Below are 8,571 nucleotides of genomic sequence, written 5' to 3'. Positions count from 1 at the left end.
GTTAACCCCTTCGACGCTCATGACGGAACGGTTCCGTCATGAGCGTCGGTTGAGCTGTGCTCATGACGGAACCGTTCCGTCATGACCACGCCCGCGCAAGCAGCGCTCAGCACCGCGGGGGAATCCGCCCCGCATGGAAGGGGTTAAAGCACCGAAGCCCTGCCGGCGTTGAGGTACATTCAGTGCTGCTCTAGATCACTTCTGTAGGCCCATCAGCTATGCCCCGGTGCTCTGTGCCTTCTTGGCTTCTATGACAGAGCTGTTTTACTTTGCAAGCACCAAGGCTAGGTTTATGGATCTACAAAGTTATTTAGGGCCTCATTTATGAGGCCCTACCGGATCTATTGCATCGCTGAAACATCCCTTTTTTATGTTACAGTGGCGCAATGTGCCACTGGTGTATTTATATGTGGCTGTTCTTGGCCTTATAAATATGTGCCCCTTTCGCACAAAACTGCAGGAAAGGGGCATTCCATGGGTGTTGCTGGGGCATTCCCAGCAACATTCATGGCTTTGTGACACTGCCCCAGATTTACGAGAAATTGTAAGTTTGAGGCAGCACCAAAAACCTACGCCTCCTCGGGGGAGGCATAAGAGAGGCACAACGAGGAGAAATATCTTTATTCCTCCATGGTTTTCCTATTTCTACATTCTGCAGCACCCATAGAAAGAGGAAAAAGCCTCTTGTGATTGTTTTTGTGCGGGAAGGATTCCCTTCCTGCTCAAAAATATTCATCCACACAACGCAATGGTGCAAAGGTGCTTGCGTTGGTGAATGGCAGCCCATTGTTGCCAGCGCAGGGGAAAAGGACAGGAATGCGCCATATCTAATGGAAATAGCGCATTCCTGCCCTTTTCTTTTGCCATAGGACAGCACAGCAGCAAGGCCTCCTGTTCTGCCATACTGCATAAATCCCATAAATGAGGCCGCTAATATTTTTAGTCCCGCGAATAGAGCCTAGTAAACAAGTTAGAGGGAATAGTTCTACACGTTTATCCAACACTTCTTCAATGACACCTTATATCACCGGTCAAAATTGTACAAACTCCTGGCATTGCCAAACCGCATAATAAAAGTAAGCTTAGATTTCTGGACTCCTTGGGCAAACATTTGATACACACTTAGACATACGTGCTCTTCAGCTGGGGAACAGGTTGGTTTGGATTAAACAATTGAACTGAATGATTTGAAATCAGAGTTTTCTGCTTACTACTATTGTGTGTCTCATAATCTGTTCTCATTCTCTGCCTGTGAGTGGTTTTCCTATTTTTCTTCCCAGCAGTCCATAATTTGAGCCGGTGGTGTTCAGTGTTCGTATCAACACTGGCTCTTAAACTGGTCTGCCACACAGTGGCGCTGTTTATTTATTTTAGAGACAAGCACAACTATTGTTTGTCAATTCAGTATACCTTAAAAATGACTATTATTTGCCCCCAAGCCATTCTTTTAACTTTAGGGGGGCTGGAATAGTCTGAATTGTCACACTTGGAGGAGTGTGATAGTTAGTAGGAGCTGTAATTGGCATCGCTGACAGGGGCAATGGATGGTGCAAGCTGCAGTGGCCTCCGATAAGGACACCAACTCTTATTTTTTCACAAATTAAGCATTGCTTCCCACCATCCCCTTGTTAATGTAATATTTGTATACATGACTGGAACTGACGGGCCATATTTACAATGAACTAACGCAGCCCTGTGCCTCAAGCCATTTGGCTGTGCTGCATTGCATTACTTCAGAAGCAAACAGATGAATCATATTTACAACAATATGACTTAGCGCAGAGCTTTCCCCTGTGCTGGCGCACAAGCGGCTGCCATGTGCCAATGCAGGCACCCTTGGACCATGGTGCAAGGATGCCTGCGTTGCAGGTATGATTGTTTTTGTGCAGGAAGGAACAAATTCCTGCACAATAACAATCATAAGAGGTGTTTTCCTCTTTCTATGCATTCACGCATAGAAAGATGAATAAACTATAAATAAACTAGTATTTCTCCTCGTTGTGCATCCTTACACCTCCCCTGGACGGGGGCGTAGGATTCTGACACATTCCCAGGTTTAAGAAGCATTGTAAATCTGGGAAAGCGGCAGAATCTATGGGTGTTGTGCGAGAACACCCACATCAACACCCATGGAACGCCTCTTTCATGTAAGGTGCTGCGTGAAAAAGGGGAGCATTTACAAGGATATGACAACAAAGCAGGGTGGCTTTACGTGACCTTTTAAATTTTGAAGTACCACACTGCGCCGCCGGTGAACGTGACGCACCCGCGGTAAAAAAGCCCAACATGGTTACAAATTCCATAAGTTAACAGATCAGACAATAGTTCAGGACGGAAGGGCGAGGTCGTATGTTCCTATCCTTATTTTAACTTGACTGCTCGTACCACTGCATTATAGAGCATGCATTGCCCTCTAGGAGACCCATATTGTTCCGTCAGGAATTTTAACATTTGCACGGTCCCTCAAGCATAACAATCCCCAACTGTCCTAACGCCTTCCTTCGTCATAGGCTTTCATCATAGTCTTGAATCTAGGCTTACACCACAGAGATAGTTCAAGGGCATATAGGTTTGGCCTTTCTAGCCTTTGCACATACCTGGTCCAACAGTGTAACGTCACTGTCTTCTGCATCCAGAATAATCCCTCCTGTAGGAAGACCCTACCCAGGGCGCCCATATTTCCACCCCCTCCTGATCTGTTTCATCTTTTAACCAGGGCATAGGCCATAAAAGCAGAGCAGTCAAATAGCAACCTTAATAGTTGGGTATCCCCAAGCCTCCCCTATCCAGCGGGCATATCGCCTTCCCTATTGCTAGCCACCTACACCTAGTTCCGCAGAGATATTCAGATTAGCTGGGTCTGGTGTAGGCCTGGGCGGTACATTTCATTCCGCTCGCGGAAATTGGGATATTTTGACATTTTCGCGTTCCGCGGAGATCGCGAAAATGGCAAAACTTTCGCAACCTGCCGCGAAACGGAAGCATTTTTCTCGTTCGCGCTTTAAAAATGCATTCTCGCGCGCGCGGTCGCGACTTACCGGGTCCCTGCGTTCGCCGACGAGTTTTCCTATCCGTTCGCATGCGCCACAAGATGTTGGATTGTTGCTACCCGGTCGCGCTATCCCGCGAGAGTTTGCGAACACGTCATTGCCATCGCTAACAGGAAATAAGCATCGCGAGTAAGATGGCCGTGCCCATTAGCGACCACATGGGCAAGTTGGAGATGTAATTCCCAGCGAGCACGCAAAAATACATCGCGAACGGGCGGGAAAAGCAATCTCCGCATCTTCACGAAAGTTTTGCATGCTCGCGGAGATTTTGCGCAATTTTGCGATATTTTGCGAAAGTCAATTTCGCAAATTCCGCCCACCCTTAGTCTGGTGGTTTAGTGGACTAATGTGTCCACTGTAGGGGTCTGTGTTTGACCCCAGGTAACAGTTTTAAATCCTTTCATGCTCATTGTTTATCGACCTCAGAAGGATGAAAGGCTCAGTGGACCCACCGGGATATAAACCTGTGACCACGAGGTCGAACATAAGCCCCTGCAGTGGATGCATCAGTCCAGTAAGCCACCAGACTTGGCTTGGTTGTTTGCCCTGACAATGGGCCTTTACTTTTAATAAGCTCTCCAGCGGATATGTGACCAATGCTGGTGAAAGGGAGCAACCCTGTCTGGCGACCCTCTGTATAGGCCAGTGTGCAGAGATTGGCCATCCTTTTATTACACTTGCCAGCAGTCGGGCATACAACAGCTGGATCCCTTTAACAAAGTCTGATAGCACTTCAAACAGGTACCGCCATAGTGAAGTATTGAAGTCTTTTGCTATATCCAGTGATGTCACCGCTGCATTCTGATATACATGCGGTGTCCTCTCTAGTACGCCAAGGATGTGTTTAATATTGGCATGGGTGTTATGGCCTGGAATAAATCCGCATTGATCAGAGTGTGATAGTGTCATTCTATTGGCAAAAGCTTTCCCCGATATCTTGTACTCCATAGTGAGTGGTCTATAGGATTTGGGGCCAGATGTACGACGCTTGCATTTTGTGACTCACAAATTGCGTCCTTTTGCGACTCACAATTTGCGACTCGCAAAATGTAATTTACAACAGTGTGTCACACTGTTTGCCATTCCTAATGGGGTCGCAAATAGCCTGCCTCATCAATATTCATGAGGCAGGTGCAATTTGCGACCCCATTTGGAATGGCGAGCACTCCCGGGATGGTGGCATGCTGGGGTCAGCAGACCACCATGTCTGTGACATCTTTTTAAATGAAGCAGTTTTTTTAATGCAGTTGCATTTAAAAAAGAAAAATGAAACGTTCCACTTTTTAAGAGTAGGCAGTGGTCTGTGGGGCCACTGTCTGCTCTTAAAAAATATTTTAATTGCCAATCACAAAGGTGAAGAGGTACCCTGGGGACACCTTCCCGTTTGCAAGTGGCTTGAAGTAGGTGGCAAACTGTAAGTGTTTTGCGACCGCAATTGCGTTCGCAAAACAATCTTACATTGAAATGCGAGTCACTATTAGGAGGGGACGCCCTTGGCATGCCCCTTCCTAATAGTGAGTTGCAAACCCTATTTTGTGAGTCAGTAATAGGTTACCAACTCGCAAAATAGTGTTTGTAAATAGGGCAGACCTAATTTGCGGTCGCAAAAGAGCCAATTTACCATTTGCAACCATAAAAAGCGGTCATACATCTGGCCCACAGTTTTCCGGTCCTCATTAGACCGCTGTAACCAAACTAGTAATTTACCAGCTCGGTCACCTTCATTGTGCTGCCTGGCAACATACCCCTTGTAGTCAATGCCTTTTAGTGTTTCCACCACAATATTCCAGTTTTTCACTGCTGCCGGTAGTTCTACCTCTGTGTTGTAGGTAGCTTCTATCTTGCAGCTTTAGCCCTCCAAATTGTTGTTTAGACTCTTCAGTTTTCTGCCTTACCTTAAGCTTGAGCTCAGATATTTACTTCAGACTTAGGGGCTGATTTTGATCTTGGTGGACGGGTCACAACGGTGATGGATGTCCCGTCCACCGAAATATAAATCCGATTATATCCTATTTGATTATTATTTGGCACTGTAACCTGTCCGCCAAGATCTAAATCAGGCCCTTATTTCCTTGAAGGTATCTCATTTATTTGCTTCATGTAGTGCTGCCCCTTCATTTTGTCTGAAAGAAATTATTATCTCTGTGTTCTCCTACAATGGCTCTGAATGCCAGAGCTTCCGCCAGGAGCTTCCAGGTTGGTATTGCTGGAAGTTGTGAACTCCAGTCATCAAGAGAACATTGAGATGTGATGTCTGGCCCACATATTCAGTGTTCCCAATAGTGTGAGCCATTCCCATCTCAAACTGGGACATGTCTAGAAGTGTGTGAAACCCATTGTCTGGGAAATAGAAAGAGTATTTTGCCACATCTGGATGTTGCTCCCTCTATTTATCCATTAATTGGCAGTAGTGGATCCAAGCCGAAGGATTCTGTGGCGCCGTCCCAGCAGCAACGCCTTGCAGTGGTGGGTGCGATCTATCTACGATTGTATCTACCACAGCATTATAATCAGTGTTTAAATTGTAAAAATATGAAGTGCCAGGGCCCTTTTCAGGAGGCCACTGCAGCTTGCATCACCATTGCCCGTGTCAGCGCTGCCAATTACAGTACCAGCACTTGGATTACCATTGCACTCCTATTAGTGGCCTTGTATTCAGGCTATTCCAGGCTACCCAAAGCTCTAAAAATAGGTTGGTTGGCAGGTATTAGTCATGTTTACTATGTATTGAATTATAAAACAACTGTTCTTGTGCTCTTTTTAAAATGAGACAGACAGCGCCACAATGTGGCAAACTGTGTCGGTGTCGAGCACCGAAAACCACTGGCTCAAATTAAACACTGCTTATAGTCACCATTGCATATACAGGGCATATCCAGATTTTGCAGCACCCTCGGAGAGACAAATTCACAGAACTGTGCTTGGTTAGTGCTAGGCACACAAACACTTGGTAATGTGTTGTCTGCTCCATCTAATCTACCCTTCAGTATAGTGAATCTACTCCCACCATTGATCCATCTAGATTATAAGAAATTAGTTTATACAAAGTACTTTAATATTCCATATTAAAGTACCTTTAATATATGCTGAGTATTAAATGACATCCAACTGACCCATTCATCTTTTCTTCAGTGTAGACATCTCCACTTTGGGTCAAGTGAGCTTCCAATAAACATGCTATGTGAAATCCTCTACGCCTCAGGTATTGATATATTTTAAAATATGCAGCAGGTGAGCCCAGGCTCAGTTTCTAAGCAAAACACTTATAATTAACATGCATTATTTAGGAGTGATTGCAGGACCTCGCCGATATGTGTTCTACCCATTGACACTGATGACAGTTGTTGGTTACTTTGGGCCACATTGCGTGGTTCCACTCCTTTCCAGATCATTGACCTCTGAACATGCTACATGTGAATCCATGTAGGTCATATTATTTGGGAGACAGCATACTGTTTGACTTAAAAACCTCCTCCCCAGCTATGGCTTGAAGAACTGCCTTGCAACTATAACATAACAACAATAACCTACATCTTTGCAGACCTTATGTGGCTTATGTATATCTTAACCATACATCTAAATCAGAAAATAAGTGCCAGTAAGGTTCCCTACTGAAATACACCTGGGTGCATTGCACACTTTTTGGCATTACCCTCAAGTCGTACCCCAACCAGACACTTCCCCACCAGCGCACCACAGGTAAGCATAGAAGGAAGCCCTAATTGTATGGTGACCCAGTGCATCTGGGATGTATCAAAAACCTTAGCTCAGGTATTCAGTGGTCATTGGGGTCAACTCTGGGCCACTGCCCACTGTCATTTGATGTTGTCTCTGATCTGTTATCGTCTCTGGTCGATTCATGATCAATGTCTGTAGTGGGGGCTCGTGCCTCCTGGTATTGTGTTATATCTTTCACCAGGCAGCTCTGCAAATTTACAATGTGATCTTTCATCAGCCAGCCGGGGGTGCTCTACCCACTTGTTGTCTCACAGGTACCTTCAATGGCCTAGGCCCTCCATCAATGACTGCCAGTCCGCTAGCTTCCAACCAGACTCAAGCCTTATCCAGAATCTTGAAAAAGCGGGAAGGAGCATCGGCAATGAGCCTTAGCTTAGTGGGGTATAGTGGGGTATAGGCACGCATACTTGATCACCTGTTGAAGCAGGTGCAGTTTAAGGACTATAAAAGACTGTCTCTGATGCACTAAGGCTGTACAATAAGGAAAACTATTTACTTGCTTATGGACACCATCCACATGCCACGCTCCAGTGCAGCCTCCAGTATTCTGTTGCTGTCGTGGAAGTCCATGAAGTCAGTCACCATTTGTCTGGGCGAGGCCTAAGGACAGGGTGGTGACCAGGACTATATTCTCTGTGAACCAGTTCTCAAGAAACTCTGCGGGATTTCTGCCCTCTGCACTGTCAGGTATTCCAGCCAGCCATATGTTATTACTGCATGAACACCCTTTGGTGCTATAAGAAGGTCAAAGAGTCCTCCAGATTTTTTGTTTGCCTCTGAAGCTCTGTCACTACAGGGTTCAGTATGGCCAAAGTTTGTTCATACTCCGAATACTCTATTCTGTGTTCAGTGTGCAACACATTTACTTCTAATGTCACAGAGTAAATTTTTGTTTTGAGTGTGCTCTTGGTGTTTCTCCACATGTCCTCCAATACAGAGCCAACAGTCTTAAGCAGCTTGGTATTGTCTTTGCCGCAGGACCCCTATGCATCATTGCTTTCTCTTACCAATTGGCATTTTGGTGACCTTAGGTTTAACCATCCTCCTTTGCCTTGAAGAGGGTTCAAAGGTGACCCTCCCAAACCAAACAAGATGTCCTTGTCACATACTATGAATGCGCTGTTTTTCACAGTCAGCAGTCCACTCACTTGCGGTGAGTGGCTTAGAAATTAGGTGTCCCCGCCAGTCCATAGTTACACCCCACACTGGCCCAGACTGTGATTTCCGACTCTGAAAGAGGTGCCGGTTTCCAGCCTGTGGGGAGGGGTGCTGTAGGGGAAAAGATGGTACTTCACTAGCAGTCCACTGTGAAGATGAAAGATCCATTCTACCTTAAGAAGTTGCCCATGCATCGGTCTCCCATTGCCTCCATTGCCATTTCCAATTTCTGCCATGTCCTGCACCTCTCAGCGTGTTGAATCGGGTCCCCGCACAGCACCTTGGTTTTCCTGTTGGAAGCCGGGTGTCTACTGGTGCTGCTAGGATGCGACAATGATTTTTACCAGATTTCAAACAGACGGCTGAAATGATAAACATTTGCGAAACTGTGCAAATTTTATTTTGCATATTTTTAAACGCATATGTTTTAAAAAAATAGACTTTTACATAGAACACCTAAAAGAATAATTTGTTAAAAACTGTCAATTTTAAATGTATCAAACTCTGTCATGCATATGCAGCCTTGTTTGTAGAGACTCATCTAGTGATTGGTATATTTATCCATAAGGTGTGTGCTGAACAAAGTCAGCTTCACATGTTGTACCAATTGTACTAACAAACATCT

The sequence above is a fragment of the Triturus cristatus genome, chromosome 2_2 (genome assembly GCF_964204655.1).
Source record: "Triturus cristatus chromosome 2_2, aTriCri1.1, whole genome shotgun sequence".
In the NCBI taxonomy this organism is placed as follows: Eukaryota; Metazoa; Chordata; class Amphibia; order Caudata; family Salamandridae; genus Triturus; species Triturus cristatus.
The sequence above is the reverse complement of the archived record's forward strand: the minus strand, read 5'-3'. Positions refer to the sequence as shown.